Genomic DNA, 18,892 nt, shown 5'->3' with positions numbered 1-18,892 from the left:
GTTTTGACGTGATCATGAACCTGGACCTTATTGACAAAGCTAGACCTGACACATAAAGTATTTACATGGACTTGGATCTCAAATATTACAGCAGTCACATGGGCATGGACTTCAGTAGAAAGGGGGCTGGCATGATCTGGACCTTACTGAATTGACTGACTGTATTAGCAGACTAGCATACGGACCTGGAACTCAATTATTAGACTTGAACTGAGACTTGACCTGGACCTCAATGCCTAAAGTGCAACTTAGACCTGTACCTCAAAGACCACAGTGTGGCATAGACCTGGACCTCAATTACTGCAGTATAAATTTGGACTTCAAAAACCCAGGGCTAAGCATCTACCTGATTCTGGAGAATGTAGACCGGGATCTGTATGATTGGAGTGTGGACCACAAGACCTGCAGACTTAACTTTGATGTCAATAACAACACTATCAATAGAGACCTTGAAATCAAAGACTGGACTTCTAATCAGGGTTTGACCCTGGACCTCAAATACATATGATCTGGACCTCAAAGACTAGCGCATGGACTTGGACCTCACTGACAGTATAGTCCTCAAAGACCCGAGTATAGACCAAAGACTAGAGTATAGACCTCAAAGACCGGAGTATAAACCAAAGACTAGAGTATAGACCTCAAAGACTAGAGTATAGATCAGAGACTAGAGTATAGACTTCAAAGACTAGAGTATAGACTTCAAAGACTAGAGTATAGACTTCAAAGTCTGGAGTATAGACCTTAAAGACTAAAGTATAGACCAAAGACTGGAGTATAGACCAAAGACTGGAGTATAGACCAAATACTGGAGTATAGACCAAAGACTAGAGTATAGACTTCAAAGACTAGAGTAGACTTCAAAGACTAGAGTATAGACCTCAAAGACTAGAGTATAGACCAAAGACTAGAGTATAGACTTCAAAGAATGGTGTATAGACCAAAGACTAGAGTATAGAGCAAAGACTAGAGTATAGACCAAAGACTAAAGTATAGACCAGAGACAAGAGTATAGACCAAAGACTAGAGTATAGACCTCAAAGACTGGAGTATAGACCTCAAAGACTAAAGTATAGATCAAAGACTAGAGTAGACCTCAAAGACTGGAGTATAGACCTCAAAGACTAGAGTATAGACCAAAGACTAGAGTATAGACTTCAAAGACTAGAGCATAGACTTCTAAGACTAGAGTATAGACCTCAAAGACTAGAGTATAGACCAAAGACTAGAGTATAGACTTCAAAGACTGGAGTATAGACCTCAAAGACTAAAGTATAGATCAAAGACTAGAGTATAGACCTCAAAGACTAGAGTATAGACTTCAAAGACTAGAGTATAGACCTCAAAGACTAGAGTATAGACCTCAAAGACTAGAGTATAGACGAAAGACAAGAGTATAGACTTCAAAGACTAGAGTATAGACCAAAGACTAGAGTCTAGACTTTGACCTGATCATGGCTTAACGTATTGACTTAAACTGGTTTTATGGTTTGAGTATCTCGGCTGGGACCTACGAGGCCCATTTAATCCGAACCGCCTTTCCGTTGAGCCACATGGTCCACAGCTGGCCTTAGACCAGATTCCATCCAGACCCAAGCACCACCTGCTATCGGTTTTTCGGACCTCTGAGGGTTTGTGTGCATATTACTCAATGTGTGTGTATGCGTATGGGAAGCTTTAACACACACATAACCGACACCGCGGTGGGGGGGTCCATTGTCTCCTAATCAGTACGCCCCGACCCCAAGAACCAGTACGCCCTGCGTCCAGTCCTTCGGTTTACTTCCCCGAAGAGATAGCGACGGCAGGAAAGTGCTTTGATCACGTCGTCCGTTACTCAATCGGACGCGGCGTTGGCAAAGGCGCTGGGGCGGTGAACCAGGGGGGTCCTTGCGGGGTCAAGGGGGGGGGGCGTGCGGAGAGAGTGCTCGATTGTCTCAAACCCTTTCTGTCACTCACAACCGCATAGAAGCCGATGTCGAGGTCAAGACCTTTTCCTCCCCCGTTTTGCCCCCACGTTCAGGGGAAAAAAATGGTGGCGCTCACATGTGACCCCACCATTCCTCAGTTTGGGGTCCATCGTCCTTTTAAGGAATGGATAATGGAAGTTCTACATCAGGCCAAGAGTGTCCATGGAAGTGGTAGCTTAGTATGAGGTCTTCAGAGAAAATAATTAGCATATGCTAAACGTGGATGTTTCCCATTAGCATGCCTCAGCAGACAATAGTGGCATTGAGTCTGACATATTAAGCTCATTACCGCTGCGGTGCCAGGAAGAAGCGGAAAAAAAAAAACCCCACTCCAAAGCCGTGACTCCGGGTCTCCACCACACTTGAACCGAAGCCATTTGTGTTTGTTTGTTAGCTAGGAGGCTACTTCCTGGTAGAAGGAGGCCTTGATGGAGCCTTTTTAACGACATACTGCTGTATTTATATTTGTTTGTTAGCTAGTAGCTTGATGTACGGTAAGAAGATTAAATATTTTTCATTATTTCAGTATTTGGGTTTGTTTGTCTCTTTTTTTTTTAGCTAGCAGGCTACTTCTGGTAGCGGGATGTTGCTACACGGTAAGCTAAAGAAGGCTTTTTAATCCTAAAACTAGCGAAAAAAGACGTGTAACGCTTTTTAATCCTAGCTAGCAGCTTGCTGTACGGTAAGAAGATGAAATCTTTGACAAAAAACACAGTATTTTGGAAGTATTTGGGTTTGTTTGTCTCTTTTTTTAGCTAGCAGGCTACTTCTGGTAGCGGGATGTTGCTATTCGGTAAGATGATGGAGCCTTTTTAATCCTAAAACTAGCGAAAAAAGACGTGTAACGCTTTTTAATCCTAGCTAGCAGCTTGATGTACGGTAAGAAGATGAAATATTTGACAAAAAACACAGTATTTTGGAAGTATTTGGGTTTGTTTGGCTCTTTTTTTAGCTAGCAGGCTACTTCTGGTAGCGGGATGTTGCTATTTGGTAAGATAATGAAGCCGTTTTAATCCTAAAACCAGCAAAAAAGGACTCATATCGCTGTATTTGTGTGATGGTTTGTTAGCTAGGAGGCTACTTCCTGGTAGAAGGAGGCCTTGATGGAGCCTTTTTAACGACATACTGCTGTATTTATGTTTGTTTGTTAGCTAGCAGCTTGATGTACGGTAAGAAGGTGAAATCTTTGACAAAAAACACAGTATTTTGGAAGTATTTGGGTTTGTTTGTCTTTTTTTTTAGCTAGCAGGCTACTTCTGCTAGCGGGATGTTGCTATTCGGTAAGAAAATGAAGCCTTTTTAATCCTAAAACCAGCGAAAAAGGACGTGTATTGTTGTATTTGTATGTTGGTTTGTTAGCTAGGAGGCTACTTCCTGGTAGAAGGAGGCCTTGATGGAGCCTTTTTAACGACATACTGCTGTATTTATGTTTGTTTGTTAGCTAGCAGCTTGATGTACGGTAAGAATATGAAATCTTTTTAAAATAACACAGTAATTTGGTAGTATTTGGATTTGTTTGTCTCTTTTTTAGCTAGCAGGCTACTTCTGGTAGCGGGATGTTGCTATTCGGTAAGAAAATGAAGCCTTTTTAATCCTAAAACCAGCGAAAAAGGACGCGTATCGCTGTATTTGTGTGATGGTTTGTTAGCTAGCAGGCTACTTCCTGGTAGAAGGAGGTTGATGAGGGTGCCTTGACGGAGCCTTTTTAACGACATACTGCTGTATTTATGTTTGTTTGTTAGCTAGCAGCTTAATGTACGGTAAGAAGATGAAATCTTAAAAAAAACCCACAGTATTTTGGAAGTATTTGGGTTTGTTTGTCTCTTTTTTAGCTAGTAGGCTACTTCTGGTAGCGGGATGTTGCTACACAGTAAGATAAAGAAGCCTTTTTAATCTTAGGACTTGCGAAAAAAGACGCGTATCGCTGTATTTGTGTGTCGGTTTGTTAGCTAGGAGGCTACTTCCTGGTAGAAGGAGGTTGATTAGGTTAAAAAACACAATGTAAAATACGTTCAAAAAATAAAAAAAATGTAAAAAAAACGTTTAATATTTAATAAAATATTTAACTATTCAGAAAAAATTTCACCGTATTTTTTAAATTTGAACACAATGAGCATTGATGCCCACTGTGGCTTTTAATATGTAATAATCAAAATCAACAATGCGTGAGTCTCCATAAGTGTCGCTCTGGCGGCCTCTGGTGGTCATTTTGTCACTTGTTTTTTTTTTGTTTGTTGCTTCTGTATTTCTTTTCATATGGAGTCAGACGTGCTAAGTCCATTTCCCATAACAGCAACACAGCAACACAGAAAATTAGACTCTAATAATGTAAAAAAAAAGTATCTAAATAGGTTTTCTATGCTGTAACTTCGAAAATATTCCAGTTATGAATTCACCGCTTCAATTATAGAAATTCCCAAGCTGAACGAGTAACTGTTGTGTTACATTTTTACAGCAGAGGGCGCCATTGTGCTGCGAAATAGTGGCCATACATGGCCATACATACAAGGGCTGTAAATATAAGCACTTTAACCACAATATTTACTAGTCAACATAATTTTGTATGTAAACTCAGCCATTGTACATAAGTTTTATGTTTTTTTTTATTTACAGTAAACGCCACCAACGTGTTAGGGCGCCTCTTGCTGGCCTATGTGGGAACTACACCAACCTTGCACTCTGGTGAGAGGACATGTGATACTTTTGGTTTGAATTATTCAACATTATTTAATAATTTGGGGGATTTTTAGCTTTCATTTTTTTTAGCTATCTCATTAATGATGTAATGATTATAATCAATAAAACCCAAAACAAAGATATTAGGCAAAAAAGAAATACCTAAATAAGAATAATAACAAAAAACCTCACCTGATAAATTCAGACTGGGAACGGGAGGCCACGCCTTAGAGGGTCAACAGCCACGCCCCAAAGACCAGGCCCCGCCCCAAACCGTAAGAGAGTTAGCTGCTACTTTTTTATATTTTGTAAATTAATCATAAATCGTCATTGTTAATATTCTTCAGGTAATATTATGATTATAGTCTCCATAATATTTTGGACTTTATTACCATAATTTAATAACATTCAAAAGACATGTAACGTGTAAGTCTACAGCTTGTCTTATTTTCTATTATTATATCTACTATATTGGGTAATAGGAGTATCATGGTAAATATAGGGGTGCTATTTCATGTCTAGAGGGCTCTAATGATGTTAAAAACAGGTTTTATATGCCAAAAATATTCCATTTATTAAAGAGGCCAACTTTGAAAAAGCAGAAAAATGCTGATGGTTCACTTGCCAAAAGTTTTTTGCGACTGAGAAGCATATTTTTATAAAATTAATTAGTCATATAAAAATAAAAATATTAAATAAATTGTTGCTCTAACATGATCTAAATAATATGAATATAATAATACATAACATTTATTATCAAATAATTAAAAATAAATATGATTTAACCTTATATAAATACAAAAAATAAATTTGTAGTAAAAAAAACTGTCAAAAATGTATGTTTTATTGTAAAAAAAATAAGCCAGTATAATACAATTTTAATAATAATGTTTTTCATTTTTGTAATTTTTGTAATTTTTAAATTTTTAAATTTTTAAATTTTTAAATTTTTAAATTTTTAAATTTTTAAATTTTTAAATTTTTAAATTTTTAAATTTTTAAATTTTTAAATTTTTAAATTTTAAAATTTTAAAATTTTTAAATTTTTTATTTTGTTTTTTTTTATTTTTTATTTTTGTAATTTTTGTAATTTTTGTAATTTTTTAATTTTTTAATTTTTTAATTTTTTAATTTTTTAATTTTTTAATTTTTTAATTTTTTAATTTTTTAATTTTTGTTATTTTGTTATTTTTTTATTTTTTTATTTTGTCATTTTGTTATTTTTTTAATTTTTTATTTTTTATTTTTTATTTTTTATTTTTTATTTTTTATTTTTTATTTTTTATTTTTTATTTTTTATTTTTTATTTTTTATTTTTTATTTTTTATTTTTTATTTTTTATTTTTTATTTTTTATTATTATTATTTATTATTTTTCATTTTTCTATTTTCTATTTTCTATTTTCTATTTTCTATTTTCTATTTTCTATTTTCTATTTTCTATTTTCTATTTTCTATTTTCTATTTTTATTTATTCGTTTATTTATTTATTTATTTATTTATTTAAATTTTATTTTTAATTTTTTTATTTTTTTATTTTTTTATTTTTTTTTTTTATTTTTTTTTTTATTTTTTTATTATTACTATATTGTTGATGGAAAGTGTCATTCACCTTTTTGGCCACCAGGTAGTGCAATATATACTCATTACTCAGTTAAGGTCAGTGTTCCTGACTCCACCAAGTTCCAAGACTTCCAAGACCAAAACCACTGCTGAACAAAAAGAACATTAAGGCTGGTCTCCATCTTGATGATCCCTAAGAACTTTGGGAAAAATACTATTGATGATACAAAATTTCAATTTCAGACAAAAAGAACATCACACCAAGAGTAAAATATGGTGGTGGTAGTGTGATGGTGGTAATGTGTTGGTGACCTCAATATGAAAGCAACTTGGGTCTGAAGTCGAGCTGAACCCAGGCTAAAGTGATATCCTGAGTGGGGAGGCAGCGTGGATCCGGGGAAGGAGGTGGTGCCTGGTGGTGGTGGATGGGGAGGGGTGGGTCTCCTGCAAGAAACCTGATCCTTCTTTGGCCCCTTTAAAGGAAGATGGGCTGTTGAATTGAAGCCAGGACGAGTGTGTGAGTGTGTGTGTGTGTGTGTGTGTGTGTGTGTGTGTGCAGGACCACAAGTCGAGTGACGAGTGCAGAGGACTCAGACGGAGCCGAGCCCGGCCAGGCAAGACAGGAAACGCATGAAGAAGAATGAATGAGCGAGCGGGGCCGACGGACACGTTTATGGACGTGATGAGCGGCGTTGCGTGCGTCTAGGAAGGAAGGAAGGAAGGAAGGAGACCAGCTTCAAGTGTTGTGAGGTAAAGTGACTTTTTTTCTAGTTTTCTGCTGACGGGGGCTTTGCTGGTGGCACACCTGTCCCTGGGGGGGGGGGCTTTTTTGGACTAAAAGTCAGCTCACGCCTTGCCTTGCATGACCGCCACCCAATGAAGGATTTATTGGAGGAGGTTTTATCGCCCTCCATGAGTTTTTGGATGGGGGTACCCCAGGGGTGTCCAAAGCTTTTTCCCCCAATGAGAGTCACATCGGGAAAAAGATATGCTAAGAACTGTGCAATATTTCATGTAGGTGAAAAATTAATATTAGTCACTCTTTCTCCCACCCCCCCCCCATTTCCCCCCCAGTTTTTTAAATCTTTTTTTAAATGGGTTTTTTTAATGGGTTTTTTTTAATGGGTTTTTTCCATGTTTTTTTCTATGTTTTTTTCTATGTTTTTTTAATGTCTGAATAGTTCAATTTTCTTTTTAATTTTGGTTGATTTTTTTTGTTTCTCTTTAATTTTTTTTGCAATATTTTGACTTAATTCTCATAAAATGGCAGCTGTGTTTTCAATTTTTTTTGCCTATTTTTTAATGATATTCTCATAACTTTTCCACAACCAAATTGTCCAAAAATAAAAAACAATATTTAATTAAAAATTTTTTCAAATATTTTCCCCGCCCCTTTGTGCTGTCCAAATATTTCAACCTACTTTTTCAAATATTTTCCCCAACCACATTTTTCAAAGATTTTTTCTAATATTACTACAAAATAAATAACAAATAATACATATTTTTTTTTATTATTTCAATATTTTTTCTTGTAATATTTTGACTTTATTCTCATAAAATGACAGCTGTCATTGACACCTAATTTTCCAAAAATATTACAACATTAAAAAAAAAATACAAATTCCCCCGCCAAATATTTTAACCTACTTAAAGTTTGGTACATTTTGTTTTTGTAAAATGTTTTATAAAAATAATATTCAAACATTTTCCCCAACCACATTTTTCAAAGATTTATTTCTCATATTACTACAAAATAAATAACATTTGTTTTTTATTATTTCAATATTTTTTCTTGTAATATTTTGACTTTATTCTCATAAAATGACAGCTGTGTTTTCAAATTTTTTTGGCCTATTTTTTTAATGATATTCTCGTAACTTTTCCACAACCTAATTTTCCAAAAAATATTACAACATTAAAAAAAAAAAAAATATATATATATATATATATATATATATATATATATATATATATATATATATATTTCCCCCGCCAAATATTTCAACCTACTTAAAGTTTGGTACATTTTGTTTTTGTAAATTTTTTTGTAAAAATAATATTCAAAATTTCCCCCAACCACATTTTTCAAAGATTTATTTCTCATATTACTACAAAATAAATAACATTTGTTTTTTATTATTTCAATATTTTTTCTTGTAATATTTTGACTTTATTCTCATAAAATGACAGCTGTGTTTTCAATTTTTTTTTGCCTATTTTGTTAATGATATTCTCGTAACTTTTCCACAACCTAATTTTCCAAAAATATTACAACATTAAAAAATAAATAAAAATTCCCCCGCCAAATATTTCAACTTACATTTTGTTTAAAAATATTTTGACCTTCTTCTTGTAACATTATAACTTTTTCCACAACCCAATTCTCCCAAAATATTAAAACTTTAAAACTCTTATATTACCAACAAATAAATAGCATTTTTTTAAATATTTCAATATTTTTTCTTGTAATATTTTGACTTTATTTAAAAAAAAAACACAGCTGTTTTTTCAATAAAAATTTTTTTGACCTTATTCTTGTAATATTATAAATTTGTACACAACCTAATTCTCCCAAAATATTAAAACTTTAAAACTCTTATATTACCAACAAATAAATAGCATTTGTTTTTTAATATTTCAATATTTTTTCTTGTAATATTTTGACTTTATTCTCAAAATGAAAGCTGTTTTTTCAATTAAAAAATATATATTTTGACCTTATTCTTGTAACATTATAACTTTTTCCACAACCTAATTCTCCCAAAATATTAAAACTTTAAAACTCTTATATTACCAACAAATAAATAGCATTTGTTTTTTAATATTTCAATATTTCTTCTTGTAATATTTTGATTTTATTTAAAAAGAAATGACAACTATTTTTTCAATAAAAAACATTTTGACCTTATTCTTTTAACATTATAAATTTTTCCACACCCTAATTCTCCCAAAATATTAAAACTTTAATACTCTTATATTACCAACAAATAAATAGCATTTGTTTTTTAATATTTTAATATTTTTTCTTGCAATATTTTGACTTTATTCTCAAAAAATTACAGCTGTTTTTTTAATAAAAAAACATTTTGACCTTATTCTTGTAATATTATAAATTTTTACACAACCTAATTCTCCCAAAATATTAAAACTTTAAAACTCTTATATTACCAACAAATAAATAGCATGTTTTTTAATATTTCAATATTTTTTCTTGTAATATTTTCACTTTATTCTAAAAAATGACAGCTGTTTTTTCAATTAAAAATATATATTTTGACCGTATTCTTGTAACATTATAATTTTTTCCACAACCTAATTCTCCCAAAATATTAAAACTTTAAAAACTCTTATATTACCAACAAATAAATAGCATTTGTTTTTAAATATTTCAATATTTTTTCTTGTAATATTTTGACTTTATTCTAAAAAAAATACATCTGTTTTTTCAATTAAAAAACATTTTGACCTTATTCTTGTAATATTATAAATTTTTACACAACCTAATTCTCCCAAAATATTAAAACTTTAAAAAAAATCTCTGTGACTAAAATTACATTATTTTTGGTCTTTTTTTCATGACTTGAAAAAAATATTTTTTCCTTAATATTTCAACACTGTGCTACTAAAATTAGCTTATTTTCCCTCATAATATTTTGATTTTATTCTCATATAATTGCAACTTTTCTTCTCATTAGAATTAAAAAAATACTTTTCTATTCCTGTTGTTTTTTTAATAAATTTTTTAATGCTACAAAAATATTTTTTCTTTTATATTAAATTATTTAAAAAATATTTAAAATCTTGCTGATTGTTTTGATTTTTGTTATGTTTTGTTGTTTCATGTTTAATGGCCCCCAGGCTAATGGCCTCTCTTCACGCCTTGCAGCCAGGTAAAAGGGGGAAGCAAGTGTCGGAATGTCGGAATCTCAGGAGCTGACACGGATAATGATGGTGGTCAGTTTGCCCGGGCCTGTCATTAACCTGCGTACGGCACTGCAGGGATGCATGCTGGGAAAGATGGGGGGGGGGGGGGGGGGGGGGGGGTGAGAAAGACAAGAAGATGAATGAAAGGAGCATAAACACAAAAGACCTTTCCTTTCAGAAGAGGCCCAGTTCGTGCTTTGCATCCCATAATAATTGCACTCATAAGACATAGTACATGGAAATCATCTGTTCCAGGGTCAAAGCGAGGCGCTCTTGCAGCGGTAGCCGTTAGCATGTTAGCATTTAAGCTCATTTACTCATGTCTAAAGGCAAATACACACATGGCATGCTGTAGGGAGGCGATACGACAACCTTGGCACTTTCTAAACTTGAGGCTCTCTTGCTAGGTGCTAGCATGATGACTGTTAGCATTTTAACATTTTAGCTAATTTAGTCATGTCTAAAGGCAAATACACACATGTATGATGTGGAGACACTACCGGATTGCCTGGACACTTTTGGGACTTGAGGCTGTCTTGCTAGGTGCTAGCATGATGACTGTTAGCATGTTAGCATTTTAAATAATTTACTCATGTCTAAAGGCAAATACACACGTGGCATGATGTGGGGACACTATAGGACTGCCCAAAACTTTTCGGGACCTGAGGCTGTCTTGCTAGGTGCTAGCATGGTAGCCGTTAGCATGTTAACATTTTAGCTAATTGACTCATGTCTAGAGGCAAATACACACATGTATGATGTGGGGACACTACCGGATTGCCTGAACACTTTTGGGACTTGAGGCTGTCTTGCTAGGTGCTAGCATGATGACTGTTAGCATGTTAGCATTTTAGATAATTTACTCATGTCTAAAGGCAAATACACACATGTATGATGTGGGGACACTATCGGATTGCTTGGACACTTTTGGGACTTGAGGCTGTCTTGCTAGGTGCTAGCATGGTGACTGTTAGCATGTTAGCATTTTAGATAATTTACTTATGTCTAAAGGCAAATACACACGTGGCATGCTGTGGGGACACTATGGGACTGCCCAAAACTTTTCGGGACCTGAGGCTGTCTTGCTAGGTGCTAGCATGGTAGCCGTTAGCATGTTAACATTTTCGCTAATTTACTCATGTCTAAAGGCAAATACACACATGTATGATGTGGGGACACTATCGGATTGCCTAGACACTTTCGGGACTTGAGGCTGTCTTGCTAGGTGCTAGCATGGTGACTGTTAGCATTTTAACATTTTAGCTAATTTACTCATGTCTAAAGGCAAATACACACATGTATGATGTGGGGACACTATCGGATTGCCTGGACACTTTTGGGACTTGAGGCTGTCTTGCTAGGTGCTAGCATGATGACTGTTAGCATGTTAGCATTTTAGATAATTTACTCATGTCTAAAGGCAAATACACACGTGGCATGATGTGGGGAGGTTATAGGACAACCTTGGCACTTTCTAAACTTGAGGCTCTCTTGCTAGGTGCTAGCATGGTGACTGTTAGCATTTTAACATTTTAGCTAATTTACTCATGTCTAAAGGCAAATACACACATGTATGATGTGGGGACACTACCGGATTGCCTGGACACTTTTGGGACTTGAGGCTGTCTTGCTAGGTGCTAGCATGATGACTGTTAGCATGTTAGCATTTGAAATAATTTACTCATGTCTAAAGGCAAATACACACGTGGCATGATGTGGGGACACTATGGGACTGCCCAAAACTTTTCGGGACCTGATGCTGTCTTGCTAGGTGCTAGCATGGTAGCCGTTAGCATGTTAACATTTTAGCTAATTTAGTCATGTCTAAAGGCAAATAGACACATGGCATGATGTGGGGACACTATGGGACTGCATCAACCTTTTCGGTACTTGAGGCTTTCTTGCTAGGTGCTAGCACGGTAGCCATTGGCACACCGGGCACAGGTGGCAAGCCCATCAAAATTTCCGCAGGAATTTTATTATATCTACTACTTTGTAATATGAGTCTCAATGCAAATATAGGGTTGCTATTTCATGTCTAGAGGGCTCTAATGATGTTTAAAAAAACAGGTTTTATATGCTCTATATAACTACCAAAAATATTCCATTCATCAAAGAGGCCAACTTTGCAGAAATTCACTTATCACAATTAGAATTAACCGATATATGTAAATATTATAAAAATAAAATAAAATAAAAACAAAAATTGAAAATAAAAATTGCCGAAATTTATCGCGACTGAGAAGCATATTTTGGTCGAATTAATTAGTGATATAAAAATAAAAATATTAAATAAATTGTTGCTCTAACATGACCTAAATAATATGAATATAATATTTATTATCACATAATTAAAAATAAATATTAATTAACCTTATACAAATACAAAAAATAAATTTGTAGTAAAAAAACAGTCAAAAATGTATGTTTTATTGTAAAAAAATAAGCCAGTTTAATACAATTTTGTTTGATTTTTATCAATTTTTCAATAAAATTTATAATCATGATTATTTTGGGATAGGAAAAATGGGAGAAATAATGCGTCCTTTTTGACTACCAAATATAATAATGGCCGTCCATTTTACAAAGTTGTCAGTTGTAAAGTTCCATAACAAACGAGGCTATACTAGTAGTTGAAAACATGGAGTGAAGTACTCGAACATGCGGGAGTCCACAGACGTCCCCTTTTGTTAAACATGAGGGGGGCCTCGTCACGTCAAGGCAGGCCCCGTTTCGAGCATCCCTCGCCGGGCTCATCTCTCACTCTGACACCATCTGTTTGCCTTAAACACACAAATATCCGCCACATGGTGGATGAGTGACCCACATCTGCCTGCGCGACGCCTTGCGGGATCCACGCGGCAACAGGAGGCGGGATGTGGGAATGTCTGCTGGGGATGATATCATCCCGGCGACTAATGGCTGACATCACCGCAGCTGCAAGCTCAGCACGGCGTCCCGGTGTCTGGTTCCAATCAGTGTGCATGTATGGAGACACCAAATTTATTGAACGGAGTGAGGTTCCCCAGCCAAGCAAAGTTAGCGCCTTCATGCATCAATTGTTTTATTAGATTGTTAATCCATCCATCACTAAAAAATACCCCAGATGTCAATTCTGAGTCTAGATTTATCTTCAAGAGCGTATCCATATTTAACTCGTTCCCTGGAACCGAAGTCGTTTTCTTTCAGACATGATGCAGTCATCAGCAAAGATTCAAGATGGTGAGCTTGTATGGAGGCAAATAGACCAAGTTTGATCATTTAGAACCAAAACAATAACACATTTTCTTGTAAATATTGCCGTGAAAATGAACGGAGTGAGGTTCCCCGGCCAAGCAAAGTTAGCACCTTCATACATCAATTGTTTTAATAGATTGTTAATCCATCCATCACTAAAAATTACTCCAGATGTCAATCCTGAGTCTAGATTTATCTTCAAGGGCGTATCCATATTTAACTCGCTTCCTGGAACCGAAGTCGTTTTCTTTCAGACATGATGCAGTCATCAGCAAAGATTCAAAACGGTATGGAGGCAAATAGACCCCAAGTTTGGTCATTTAGAGCCAAAACAATAACACATTTTCTTGTAAATATTATGGTCAAAGTGAATGGAGTGAGGTTCCCCGGCCAAGTGAAGTTAGCACCTTCATACATCAATTGTTTTATTAGATTGTTAATCCATCCATCACTAAAAATTACTCCAGATGTCAATCCCTAGTCTAGATTTATCTTCAAGGGCGTATCCATATTTAACTCGTTCCCTGGAACCGAAGTCGTTTTCTTTCAGACATGATGCAGTCATCAGCAAAGATTCAAAACGGTATGGAGGCAAATAGACCGCAAGTTTGGACATTTAGAACCAAAACAATAACACATTTTCTTGTAAATATTGCCGTGAAAATGAACGGAGTGAGGTTCCCCGGCCAAGCAAAGTTAGCACTTTCATACATCAATTGTTTTATTACATTGTTAATCCATCCATCACTAAAAAATACCCCAGATGTCAATTCTGAGTCTAGATTTATCTTCAAGGACGTATCCATATTTAACTCGCTTCCTGGAACCGAAGTCGGTTTCTTTCAGACATGATGCAGTCATCAGCAAAGATTCAAGACGGTATGGAGGCAAATAGACCACAAGTTTGGTCATTTAGAGCCAAAACAATAACACATTTTCTTGTAAATATTATGGTCAAAGTGAATGGAGTGAGGTTCCCCGGCCAAGTGAAGTTAGCACCTTCATACATCAATTGTTTTATTAGATTGTTATTCCATCCGTCACCAAAAATTACTCCAGATGTCAATCCCGAGTCTAGATTTATCTTTAAGGGCGTATCCATATTTAACTCGTTCCCTGGAACCGAAGTCGTTTTCTTTCAGACATGATGCAGTCATCAGCAAAGATTCAAAACGGTATGGAGGCAAATAGACCGCAAGTTTGGTCATTTAGAGCCAAAACAAAAACACATTTTCTTGTAAATATTATGGTCAAAGTGAATGGAGTGAGGTTCCCCGGCCAAGCAAAGTTAGCACCTTCATACATCAATTGTTTTATTAGATTGTTAATCCATCCGTCCCCAAAAATTACTCCAGATGTCAATCCCGAGTCTAGATTTATCTTTAAGGGCGTATCCATATTGAACTCGTTCCCTGGAACCGAAGTCGTTTTCTTTCAGACATGATGCAGCCATCAGCAAAGATTCAAAACGGTATGGAGGCAAATAGACCACAAGTTTGGTCATTTAGAGCCAAAACAATAACACATTTTCTTGTAAATATTGCCGTGAAAATGAACGGAGTGAGGTTCCCCAGCCAAGCAAAGTTAGCGCCTTCATACATCAATTGTTTTATTAGATTGTTAATCCATCCAACACTAAAAAATACTCCAGATGTCAATCCCGAGTCTAGATTTATCTTCAAGGGCGTATCCATATTTAACTCGCTTCCTGGAACCAAAGTCGTTTTCTTTGAGACATGATGCAGTCATCAGGAAAGATTCAAGACGGTATGGAGATAAATAGACCGCAAGTTTGGTCATTTAGAGCCAAAACAATAACACATTTTCTTGTAAATATTATGGTCAAAGTGAATGGAGTGAGGTTCCCCGGCCAAGTGAAGTTAGCACCTTCATACATCAATTGTTTTATTAGATTGTTATTCCATCCGTCACCAAAAATTACTCCAGATGTCAATCCCGAGTCTAGATTTATCTTTAAGGGCGTATCCATATTTAACTCGTTCCCTGGAACCGAAGTCGTTTTCTTTCAGACATGATGCAGTCATCAGCAAAGATTCAAAACGGTATGGAGGCAAATAGACCGCAAGTTTGGGCATTTAGAGCCAAAACAATAACACATTTTCTTGTAAATATTGCAGTGAAAATGAACGGAGTGAGGTTCCCCAGCCAAGCAAAGTTAGCACCTTCATGCATCAATTGTTTTATTAGATTGTTAATCCATCCATCACTAAAAAATACCCCAGATGTCAATTCTGAGTCTAGATTTATCTTCAAGGGCGTATCCATATTTAACTCGCTTCCTGGAACCGAAGTCGTTTTCTTTCAGACATGATGCAGTCATCAGCAAAGATTCAAAACGGTATGGAGGCAAATAGACCCCAAGTTTGGTCATTTAGAGCCAAAACAATAACACATTTTCTTGTAAATATTATGGTCAAAGTGAATGGAGTGAGGTTCCCCGGCAAAGCAAGATTAGCACCTTCATACATCAATTGTTTTATTAGATTGTTATTCCATCCGTCACCAAAAATGACTCCAGATGTCAATCCTGAGTCTAGATTTATCTTCAAGGACGTATCCATATTTAACTCGCTTCCTGGAACCGAAGTCGTTTTCTTTCAGACATGATGCAGCCATCAGCAAAGATTCAAAATGGTATGGAGGCAAATAGACCCCAAGTTTGGTCATTTAGAGCCAAAACAATAACACATTTTCTTGTAAATATTGCCGTGAAAATGAACGGAGTGAGGTTCCCCAGCCAAGCAAAGTTAGCACCTTCATGCATTAATTGTTTTATTAGATTGTTATTCCATTCGTCACCAAAAATGACTCCAGATGTCAATCCTGAGTCTAGATTTATCTTCAAGGACGTATCCAAATTTAACTCGCTTCCTGGAACCGAAGTCGGTTTCTTAGAGACATGATGCAGTCATCACCAAAGATTCAAAACAGTATGGAGGTAAATAGACCGCAAGTTTGGTCATTTAAAGCCAAAACAATAACACATTTTCTTGTAAATATTGCCGTGAAAATGAACGGAGTGAGGTTCCCCAGCCAAGGAAAGTTAGCACCTTCATACATCAATTGTTTTATTGGATTGTTAATCCATCCGTCACCAAAAATTACTCCACATGTCAATCCCAAGTCTAGATTTATCTGCAAGTGCATATCCATATTTGACTCGTTTACTGGAACCAAACTCCGTTTCTTTGAGGCATGATGCAGTCGTCAGCAAAGATTCAAGACCGTGAACTTGTATAGAGCCAGAAAGACAACAAGTTTTATCATTTATAGCCCAAAGAGCAACACGTGTTCTTGTAAATATTATGGTCAAAGTGAATGGAGTGAGGTTCCCCGGCCGAGCAAAGTTAGCATTTCCATACAAAAATCATTTAAATAGATTTTTAACAAAAAAATTACTTCAAATGTCAATCCCTAGTCCATCTTTCATCGAGCTAATCTGTGTTTGACTCTTTCTCCTGGAACCAAACTCTGCAAGTTTTTGTTCCATACAAAAATAATTTTAATAGATTGTTAATCATCATCCATCACAAAAATATAACTCCACATGTGAGTCCTTTGTCCAACTTTTATCTGCAAGCGCGTATTTATATTTGACTCGTTTACTGGAACCAAACTCCGTTTCTTTGAGGCATGATGCAGTCGTCAGCAAAGATTCAAGACCGTGAACTTGTATAGAGCCAGAAAGACAACAAGTTTTATCATTTATAGCAAAAAAAGCAACACGTGTTCTTGTAAATATTACGGTCAAAGTGAATGGAGTGAGGTTCCCTGGCCGAGCAAAGTTAGCATCTCCATACAAAAATCCTTTTAATATAGATTGTTAATCATCATCCATCACAAAAATATAACCCCACATGTGAATCCTTTGTCCAACTTTTATCTGCAACGCTTATTTATATTTGACTCGTTTACTGGAACCAAACTCCGTTTCTTTGAGGCATGATGCAGTCGTCAGCAAAGATTCAAGACCTTGAACTTATATAGAGCCAGAAAGACAACAAGTTTTATCATTTATAGCCAAAAGAGCAACACGTGTTCTTGTAAATATTACGGTCAAAGTGAATGGAGTGAGGTTCCCCGGCCGAGCAAAGTTAGCATTTCCATACAAAAATCATTTTAATAGATTTTTAACAAAAAAATGACTTCAAATGTCAATCCCTAGTCCATCTTTCATCGAGCTAATCTGTGTTTGACTCTTTCTCCTGGAACCAAACTCTGCACGTTTTTGTTCCATACAAAAATAATTTTAATAGATTGTTAATCATCATCCATCACAAAAATATAACTCCACATGTGAATCCTTTGTCCAACTTTTATCTGCAAGCGCGTATTTATATTTGACTCGTTTACTGGAACCAAACTCCGTTTCTTTGAGGCATGATGCAGTCGTCAGCAAAGATTCAAGACCGTGAACTTGTATAGAGCCAGAAGGACAACAAGTTTTATCATTTATAGCCAAAAGAGCAACACGTGTTCTTGTAAATATTACGGTCAAAGTGAATGGAGTGAGGTTCCCCAGCCGAGCAAAGTTAGCATTTCCCTACAAAAATCATTTTAATAGATTGTTAACAAAAAAATGACTTCAAATGTCAATCCCTAGTCCATCTTTCATCGAGCTAATCTGTGTTTGACTCTTTCACCTGGAACCAAACTCTGCAAGTTTTTGTTCCATACAAAAATAATTTTAATAGATTGTTAATCATCATCCATCACAAAAATATAACTCCACATGTGAGTCCTTTGTCCAACTTTTATCTGCAAGCCTGTATTTATATTTGACTCGTTTACTGGAACCAAACTCCGTTTCTTTGAGGCATGATGCAGTCGTCAGCAAAGATTCAAGACCGTGAACTTGTATAGAGCCAGAAAGACAACAACTTTTATCATTTATAGCCAAAAGAGCAACACATGTTCTTGTAAATATTACAGTCAAAGTGAATGGAGTGAGGTTCCCCGGCCGAGCAAAGTTAGCATCTCCATACAAAAATCCTTTTAATAGATTGTTAATCATCATCCATCACAAAAATATAACCCCACATGTGAATCCTTTGTCCAACTTTTATCTGCAAGCGCTTATTTATATTTGACTCGTTTACTGGAACCAAACTCCGTTTCTTTGAGGCATGATGCAGTCGTCAGCAAAGATTCAAGACCGTGAACTTGTATAGAGCCAGAAAGACAACAAGTTTTATCATTTATAGCCAAAAGAGCAACACGTGTTCTTGTAAATATTACGGTCAAAGTGAATGGAGTGAGGTTCCCCGGCCGAGCAAAGTTAGCATTTCCATACAAAAATCATTTTAATAGATTTTTAACAAAAAAATGACTTCAAATGTCAATCCCTAGTCCATCTTTCATCGAGCTAATCTGTGTTTGACTCTTTCTACTGGAACCAAACTCTGCAAGTTTTTGTTCCATACAAAAATAATTTTAATAGATTGTTAATCATCATCCATCACAAAAATATAACTCCACATGTGAGTCCTTTGTCCAACTTTT

The 18,892-nt window shown here is 35.4% G+C and overlaps 1 protein-coding gene across 5 annotated transcripts in view; it reads left to right on the top strand.

Moving 5' to 3' along the window:
- The window catches only part of plekhh1 (pleckstrin homology domain containing, family H (with MyTH4 domain) member 1), a 151,620-nt gene that overhangs the window by 85,442 nt on the left and 47,286 nt on the right, over nt 1–18,892 (top strand). For 3 of the 5 annotated variants that reach the window (XM_058056505.1, XM_058056508.1, XM_058056509.1), the window contains 2 exons: nt 4,584–4,652; nt 6,768–6,958. The gene's annotated coding sequence lies outside the window, so the exon portion shown is untranslated. Of the gene's footprint in view, nt 1–3,074; nt 3,251–3,419; nt 3,430–4,583; nt 4,653–6,767; nt 6,959–18,892 lie in introns of those variants that run through there. The other 2 variants (XM_058056507.1, XM_058056506.1) reach the window with 2 other exon arrangements.

This window comes from Doryrhamphus excisus, chromosome 19 (genome assembly GCF_030265055.1).
Source record: "Doryrhamphus excisus isolate RoL2022-K1 chromosome 19, RoL_Dexc_1.0, whole genome shotgun sequence".
In the NCBI taxonomy this organism is placed as follows: Eukaryota; Metazoa; Chordata; class Actinopteri; order Syngnathiformes; family Syngnathidae; genus Doryrhamphus; species Doryrhamphus excisus.
Note: the sequence above shows the minus strand (reverse complement) of the source record. Positions and strands in the feature narration are given on the sequence as shown.